The sequence below is a fragment of the Gopherus evgoodei genome, unplaced genomic scaffold, assembly GCF_007399415.2.
Source record: "Gopherus evgoodei ecotype Sinaloan lineage unplaced genomic scaffold, rGopEvg1_v1.p scaffold_33_arrow_ctg1, whole genome shotgun sequence".
Taxonomy (NCBI): Eukaryota; Metazoa; Chordata; order Testudines; family Testudinidae; genus Gopherus; species Gopherus evgoodei.
In genome coordinates this window covers 974937-984253 of record NW_022060005.1, presented here as the reverse complement: position 1 = coordinate 984253, position 9317 = coordinate 974937, and the positions used below count along the sequence as shown (strand labels likewise).

At 44.6% G+C, this 9317-nt stretch overlaps 1 pseudogene; it reads right to left on the bottom strand.

The window, feature by feature from the left end:
• Positions 1 to 3801: 3801 nt before the first annotated feature.
• Positions 3802 to 4956, bottom strand: LOC115641220 (annotated as a pseudogene).
• Positions 4957 to 9317: the final 4361 nt, after the last annotated feature.

The following is a 9317-nucleotide window of genomic DNA, read 5'->3' as shown; positions in this document are numbered from 1 at the left end:
AGCAGCTTCTTCATCCTTACCTCAGGACCTTGTCTGAATAGGGTCCCAGCTACTAGAGCTCCTTCTCACTCCCTCGGCCAGCCACACACCATCCACACTCCCCCAAGTCCAGCAAGAAACAGACTCATTCTGGCCCTGAAGCTCTTCTTTTACAAGCCTGCTGGACCTTGATTGGCTGTGTCCCACATAGTCCTTCTAGACAGCTTGGAGAATCCTCCCCACTGCCTTTTTCAGGGGCAGGGTGTGGCAAGGCCATGAGATATTGAGCAGGGGGGCAGTTTGTAAAAGGGCAAATTCTTCTGTTGACCTAGCTACTATTTCTCAGATAGGTAGATTCACTACATCAATGGATAAACTCATTCCAGCGACAAAGTAAGTGTCTATGCAATAGCAACACTGCTGTGTGGCTGTAGTATTGACATGTGCAAATCTTCATTGGAGCAGGGAGTGAAACCTGGGTCTCGGGAGAATGCATTAGCCAATAGGCTATAGAGTTATTCCCACTCTCTCTATACCTTCTCGGATTCTACACAGCTAATTTCTAGGACATTCTCCTGGGATACTCGCATTTCACTCCCTGCTCCAATGAAGATTTCAGTACATACACAGAATAGAACAGCTTCAACAAAGGAGATTGAGAGACACCTCTGAGCACACCTACCAGATTAGAACCCCAAAGTGAGATAGTTGAGGGAGCACCAAGTTTGTAAATGCCACTGGGGAGTTGGCATGAGTCAGGGCTGAGCTGCCTAGTGGTGTCAATAATTTGATGGCTTCCCACAAGCAAAAATGTAGGCACCTCTGGGACTTTACTGGTGGAAACGTAGGCACCTGAGGACATTAGGCAACTATCGGGAGGGGTTTCATGACTGTTAATAGTGTCTAAATGTTGGCCTTAGGAACCTAAGTTAGGAAGTAAGGCACCTAAATCCCCCGGTGAAGATAGCCCTATGTCTACATTTAGAGGGTGTGGTTGCAAAGAAAACCTAGCAAATATGACCTGAGTGAAACCCCTGTGGCAATGTCTGCCTGAGTATGCAGAGAGCCTGAAACAAAGGCTTGGAAATGTGAAATGCCTCATTTATTACAATGGGTGTTGTTACAACCTGGCCCTGCCCTCCCCCTGGTCAGGCATCAGTCTTTTGTACTCAGACCCAGATTATGGTTCCCATGTGATTCTAACCCCTTTTGATCTAGATAGTGACTGGTCACTGTCCTTAGCTCTGGGTCTCTTTCAGGCATATTGCCAGGTGAAGACCTCATGCATGACACCCTTCTTGGGCAGTGGGAGTCTGCAATCCACCTGTCTTAGACCACAAAACAACTGACTCATTTCTCCCGCCCACCAGTTCCTTATACCCATTCCCCCTCACCTGGAAGTGAGACCCCAGACAAATCCTTTAGTGACAATGCAGCAGGAAAGCAAGAAACACAAACACTTTACAACACAACGCCAGAGGTACAGAACTTAGGAGAACAACATCCTCAAAGCACCCCTCTCAGTCTGATCTCACTACCCTTGGTTCTGGTCAGCATCCTTAAGTGATGCTGAGTCTCACAGCCACATCCTGTTTCCAGGTGCTTTTGCTGAGGGAAATTCCCAGCTCCAAATCCTACCCCTGTTTGATTCTGTGTAGAGAGTCAATCAAAGTCTGCAGCCCTGCCAGCAGAAAACCCATTGTTCCAGGATAGAAGAATCAGTACACATTGATGGCCAGTGATGGATCTTTCCCTGTGAGTGATTTCCAAGGCATCCTGCACTCTAGCAGGGGCACCAGTGCTCAGAAAGATTGATGCTGTCAGGATGGGCCACTTTTCACTAGCATCTGGATGTTCTAAACCAACAAGGAGGTTATAATGGAAAACAAAGGTCTCAGTGAAGGTGACAATCACAAAATTGCCAAAGCACACAGGCTTGCAATGTCACCAGACCTGTACAAACCTAACTCTGCATTCACAAATTCTTTGTGAGTGAATTTCCCAGGTGTTTTTATTTTTGTTTGTTTTTTTTAACAGAAAATGCTGTTGGTAGGAGATTAGAAGTCATTTAGACAGTTGTAGTTGTCAGACATTCATAGAAATGTAGGGCTGAGTGGGACCTCGAGAGGTCATCAAGTCCAGCCCTCTGTGCTAAGACAGGAACAAGTAAACCTGGAGCAGCCCTGCTAGGTGTTGTCCAACCTGCTCTTGAAAGCTCCAATAATGGGAATTCCACAACCTCCCTTGGAAGCCTGGTCCAGAATTTAACTGCCCTTCTAGTTAGAAAGATTTTCCTAATCTATAACCTACATCTCCCCTGCTACAGATTAAGCCCATTGCTTCTTGTTTTATCTTCAATGGACATGGAGAACAATTTATCACCATCCTCTTTATATCAGCCCTTAACATACTTGAAGACTGTTGTCAGGTCCCACCTCAGCCTCCTTTTCTTAAGACTAAACAGGCCAAGTTTTTTTAACCTTTCTTCCTGTCAGGTTTTTGAACCCTTTGATCATTTTTGTTGCTCTCCTCCAGACCATTGCTGCTCGGGGGGCAAGTGTGGCAATTTGCCCCAGGCCCCGGGCCCCACAGGGGCCCCCACGAGAATATAGTATTCTATAGTATTGCACCTTTTTTTATGGAAGGGGACCCTGAAATTGCTTTGCCCCAGGCCCCCCGAAACCTCTGGGTGGCCCTGCTCCAGACTCTCTCCAATTTGTCCACATCTTTCCTAAAACGTGGATGTAATAAAATACAGACCAGGCTTTAAATGTGACCTGCCCTTCTGGATGCTTCCTGAGTAAGCTGTCCCTTTCTGAGACCCTTCTCCAGCCCCAGGAGTGAACCCCTTCCATGTGGCCAGTTCATGCCTCTACTTCTCTCTGGGGTGGGATCCAGAAATCCAGCCACACTCCAAAGGGGTTGCCAGTTTCCCCCTTCATGGGTGCCAATCCCATTACTTCTCAGGTCCAGACGTTTTTGGACTCTGCCAAAGTTCCCCGTTGGGACCCTGTGGTCAGGAATAATTTTTAGTGACACAGAAACAGGAGTATTTGTCCAAAAAATGCACAGTGCTTAGAGAAGCAGATTTTTAAAATAACAAAAAACCCATTGTCTTCCTTATGTTTGACATTCCCCTCCAGCCCCTGGGTCTGGACCCTTGGTGTCTCCTGTTCTCTCTGGGCACCAAGTTACAGCTTGACCACTGCAGTTCCTGGCTCTCACTCTGTCTATCTTCACCCTGTTGGCTCTGGGTCTTTTTGTCAGGTTCCAGCAGAGCCAATCACTTCCTTTTTAACCCTTCAGGGTCTTTTGATCTCAGCCCTAGCCTTAGGAAGAGTAAAACATCCTAACATTGATGGTGCCAGCCAGACTGGTTCTTCCCCCAGTTGATGACTCAGCCCATTGTTGTCTTAACCATCTGAAGTGGGTACCTCAGAGGCTGAATTACCCTTCATGGATTCCTTAACAGCACACTTTATAACCTCCTTTGCTTTAACATTACACTGTCGTAGAATCACAGAAGATCTCAGAAGGTCATCTAGTCCATCCTCCTGCTCAAAGCAGGACCACTCCCCAGACAGATTTTTGCCCCAGATCCCTGAATACCCCCCTCAAGGATTGAACTTACAACTGTGGGTTTAGCAAGCTCATGCTCAGACCACTGAGCTATCCCCCCCCGAGTCAGATGCCAATATAGAACTAAAAAGGGAAACCAAATTATACATCATATTGTTAAGCAATAATACAGACATTTTCCGACTTTGTGACACCTCCTAAGTTGAGACACTTCAATGGGGCTCAATGATCAGAAAAAAACAACTGTATTTATGAGAACAAAGAAATGTTACTCCTGGTCAAGAATTTCCTCAGAGCCTCCTTGACTTCTTTGTTCCTCAGACTGTATATGACTGGGTTGAATGTTGGAATAATGATCATGTACAACAGGGTGAGGGCTCGATCGGTGTCCACAGAGACATTGGAACTGGGCCTCATGTAGGTGATAAAGGCGCTGCAGTAGAATAAGATGACTGTGATTAGGTGTGAGGAGCAAGCGGAGAAAGCTTTGTGTCTTCCCTCTCCTGAGTGCATCTTCAGAATGGTGCAGATGATGCTTGCATAGGAGGTGATGATTTAGATTAAGGGGACTATTGTAAACACCATAGTGAGAAAGGAAATAATGGCATTGATGATCGATGTGTCTGTGCTCACCAGCCTAAGAAGTGGGAGGACGTCGCAGAAGAAGTGGTTGATTTTATTCGGCCCATGGAAGAGTAACGTGAATATGGTTGCCGTTTGCTCACATGCTACCAACTTACCCACGATCCACACCATAGCTGCCAAGCTTAGGGTGACCTTTCTGCTCATGATGAGTGAGTAACGCATGGGGTTGCATATGGCAACTTACCGGTCATAGGACATAACAGTCAGCAGGCCACACTCTGTGCTGCCAAAGAAAATGTAGAAGTACATTTGGACTGCACAGCCCAGGAAAGAGATAGCCTGCTTCTGTGACAGGAGGTTGGTCAAGGTCTTAGGGACAACCACTGAAGTGTAGCAGATCTCTAAGACTGACAAGTTCCTGAGGAAGAAATACATGGGGATGTGGAGGCCCAGGTCAGCAACTGTGACAGTGATGATGAGGCCATTGCCTATCAGTGTGAAGAGGTAGATGAGTAAGATGAGGACAAAAAGAAGGGGCTGCAGATGCTGGAGGTCTGAGAAGCCCAGAAAGACAAACTCTGTCACTGCTGTTAGGTTTTCTTCCATAGCTCGGTTCTGTTGAGACCATATAGGTATTTAGATCCCTCTCAGGGGTTTGCATGGTATCTCATAATAGATAGAAAGATAAATTAGATAGAATAACAGTTACACAATCAGCTTCACCCCATCCCCTTTCCCATCTCTCTATGTTCACACAGCTCAGGTGTTCTATCCCTTGGATCTTACTCATCTCTAGTTGGCGATTCTGACACCCTGTCCCACACTCACCTCAGGAAGGGACATTGGTAGCTACTGTGTCCACTCCAGAGGGGCAGTTGGGCCACACCTGAGCAGTGCTGCGACCCCGTGCACTTGGTCACAATGCCTGGAGTGGAGGGCTGGGTACAGCCCCGCAGGACAGGCACTGCAGGAGTCACCACTGCAGGGTGTCATGGACACACACAAAAAGTCATGAACAGATGGGAAAATCACAGTGTTTGTGACTTCTTTCCCATTGTGACAGACATGCAGCCCTACGAATGATTATTAAAGAGCACCTCCACATGTGTTCCCACTTCCCTACCTCACACAGTGCCATCCCATTAATAAGAATGAGATACCAGAGTGTTGAGAGAATAAACACTAGACAAACCAACAACAAACAGCCCAGACACTTCACTGCCAGCTAATGTGGTTAGATTTACCTCTCACATTACTGGAACACAGCTGGACTAATTTCTGTTTTTCTTGACAGATAAGATTCTCCAGTGTGTCTGTGGGACTCTCAAATCTGGGTGAGATGAGAGAGAATCCTGTAGATGAATATATTTTAGGTGTCATTGAAAATGACATTGCAAATAGATAGAGTCGACAGGCAGATAGATGAGTGGTTCAATACTATTAGTTACCTTTATAGAAAGACATTATGCATAATACCTTTGATAAGACAGAGAGAACGAAATTAAGAACAATTCTGTAAATTTGATAGAGTGATTAGATGAGAGAGAGAGAGAGAGAGAGAGAGAGAGAGAGAGAGAGAGAGAGAGAGAGAGAGAGAGGTTGTCTATTTTTCCTTCAATTCTGGAGATAATTTAGGTGTTGATAGCTTCATAAAATGAACTTGGGGTCATAATAGTAAAGAAGGAAAATGCCTCAGACTGTCCCACAAATACCTTACTCTGAACAGTCAAACCTTCCCACTTCTGAGCAGTTCCATCATTTCTGAAACTGACTTATCTTGACTGAGAAGCTTCTCTGCTAGTGAATCTCAGACATCAATCCTTTCTGTACTGTTCAGTGACTACTGGGATAAAATCCCAAGGGTTCTTTCTAACTATGGGTGCCTGAGAGAATTTTTAATTGTATTCTATTTGTAAGCACTTTGATCAATGAAATCAACTCAGCAATAAACTACCATTAAATTCAGAGATGGTCCAATCCAAATTGCAATGTCAACTGTACTTGTTGATCAAGGTCAGGAATATTGGTTTACTCTCAGTTCTCCAAGCATTTACAGTAGACATATTCTTCATCATGATTAAGATGTGTTTGTTGCAATAAGGGTCTGAGACCTTAGAGCCTAGACAATTTATATAAGCTTCTCAGGAACAGGCTCCTGAAGAACATGTAACAAGGATGTATAAATTGTACCTACAAATGTCAAGAACAAATATAACTGATAGGTAGGCCAAAAGCTTTTAGCACTAACTGCAAGTGATCTCAACACCATAGATCTTGGCAGAACTGGCATGAGGTCTGACTAGTCTTTAAGGAGATATGGTGTTCACTTCATTATGATCCATCCAACTGGGAACAAATTGCCCCCATCTCCTCCCACATTGGCACTCTCAGGATGGAGCTGAGAACTCACTGGACCATGGGTAGTTATTAACTCCCCTCTTATCCCTAGAGTGACTTTTTAAAGACAGAGTTGAGGCACACTGGTCGAGAGTGTGTGTAGGGAAATTCACAGTGCCGTTTCCATGCTGTGATAGATCTACAGAAAGCCAAGGACAGCATCCTCCAGGGATGTCAGCTCTTCCCACCATTAATTTCTAAATCTCCAGTTCAGATCTATCTCCTGGCAGATGTGACTCCAATTTGTTACCACATGATGTCTGCTTGTTGTCTCATGTGACATGTATGCAGTGGTTTTCAGACCAGCTCCCAGCAGACAAGTCTCCATGTCTAAAATGCATTCACCAACAGCCTTGGAAATAATTTGCAAACTTCTTGGTAAGTTCATCGCGGCAGCCAAGGGCTAGTGGCGAAATTCACTCCAGTGTCATTCCCATTGGGGGTAACTTTCAGTGTAAACTGGACAATCATCTCCTTATGCTCCTTTGAAAATCCTGGCCTAAACCTGCAAAGGCCTTGAGTGGTGCACAGGCCTTGAGTGTATTTGACATGGAAGTGTCATGGACATTGAACTAGCCTGGGACACATGGATGCAGGCTCCCCAAGGCAGGGCTGAAGCAGGTTAGTGGGACAGTGTGCTGGAACTGTCAGTACTTCAGCCATAGCCTGAGCTGTTTGATGGGTCACTGGAGGAACTCTGTCCTCCTGTGCAGAGTTGCAATATTGCCTTTTTTTATAAGATTTTTCTTCACCTTCCTCTGAGACATCAGATCTTTGAAATTGACAAAGTTATGACACTGATGGCAACAATCTCAGCCTTTAGAGACAATCTTTTCTTGACCGTGATTTTCGCCAATCATGATTATTAAGAAGAGGTGATATATGAATAATAAAACCTCTGATTTATAAATATGTTTGTGAATAACATAGTAAGGACACTTCTCCAATGACCTGAGAGAAGTCTGTTCCAAGAAGATTGACTGTTTATAGCAGGTAGCTGAGCATCAGCTTTTCTGGGTTCAATTCCTAGCTCTGGGAGAGGAGTGGGTGTAGCAATTAAACTATGTTGGGTGGGCGGCTTGGGGGCAGATGGGAGTCAAGATTTTTAGAGAACAGGGCACATCAGGGAGCTGGTTCTGAGTATGTATGTATTTCATAATCTCTCTCCTCCTTCCTGTGGAGGCCAACTGTCTTCTTTAACTGACAGCTCTTCAGAGAAGGGACCAAATTTTCAATTATACCATTATTATGGGCAGATCAATAGATCCCCTGTCCTGTTTGGATCATCTGAGCATGGATATCACTCCCTACATGGTTGTAGACTTGCATTTTCAAAGGATCCTAGTGGATTTAGGCCCCAAAATGCAATTCAAAACCAAGGGGAGTTGAGTGACTGACAGTCTCAGCCTTTAATATTTTAGCCATATCATCAAGGTCTACAAAAATGACCGAATGACCATAGACTGGTGGACAGAGTCTGTGACTGGTTTCATTCCCCTGAAGAAAGTCTCAGTTTTCAACAGACTGGGAAGGACTAAAGAAAGAGATTCTTTTTTCTGGGACATGATTCCATTAAAACATGAAGGCGAAGATTCACAATCATCCAACTCCTATTGACTTTGAATGGCATTTGGGAGCTTCCTCAATTAGAATTTTGTGAAATTCCAAGTGGGCTGTCAATGTAGTTATGGAATACACATCTTGTACACTTTGACAAATTTCTTCACACCCATCTCGTCAAACTTTTCACACTCTAGATGTCAAAACTGGTTCTCACTCCTCAGTGCTGGTTGGTCAGGGGGCAGTGCTAAGGGGGGCATGATGTAGGTCCTGCACCTAATGAGCATCTGCTCTGGGGCACAGGCAGGAACTTTTGGTGGTAGTTCCTCCTCTCCCCTTGACGAATCAGCACTGAAATCCAGAAATCACAATTGTGAATATCTCCTGAAACCACGCTTCCCAGGGCATGCATTATGAGTGTTTGGTTTTATCTTCAGCCCCCATGACACCTTCTACATCCTGCCCACACTCTCATTTGTCTGTGGGTCTCAGTCTAGGGCTCCATGCAGGTCCCATGGGAACCTGAACCAATTGGTGGGGCCTTGTGGTCAGTGGGGCCCTCAAACCCCAGACCAAACTGAGAAAGTATCTAGTTCAAAATCCTGACCTCTAGTCTGTCAAGTGTTGACAACTTTTGCATGCCCAATCTATTTTGAAAATCACCACCTGAATAGATAGAGTCAATAGGTAAATAGATGAGTCATTTATTTCAATGACAAGTATCAGAGAGGTAGCCATGTTAGTCTGGATCTGTAAAAAGCGACAAAGAGTTCTGTGGCATTTTATAGATTAACAGACGTATTGGAGCATAAGCTTTCATGAGTGAATACTCACATGCACCTAACAAAGTGAGTTTTCACCCACGAAAGCTTATGCTCCAATATGTCTGTTAGTCTATAAGGTGCCACAGGACTCTTTGTCGCATATTTTGTTGAGTTAGCTTGAGAGAGATAATGATGCACAGTCCATTTCACCATGATTGCACCATCACACTGACACAATACGTGTACCCCATATTCACTCCTACATAACTGTCATTTAATTCATAGTCTTTAGTATTTATTATTCATATTTCAGGATCAGCTAGGATCCCCAGTAATAGACCAAGACAACATGGGCTAGATTCACAAAGGGACATAGATGTTCCATTGCTGATTATTGAAGCAGCTGACTTTTAGTACCTAGAAATTCACAGGGTTTCACAAAGCCTCAGTTTA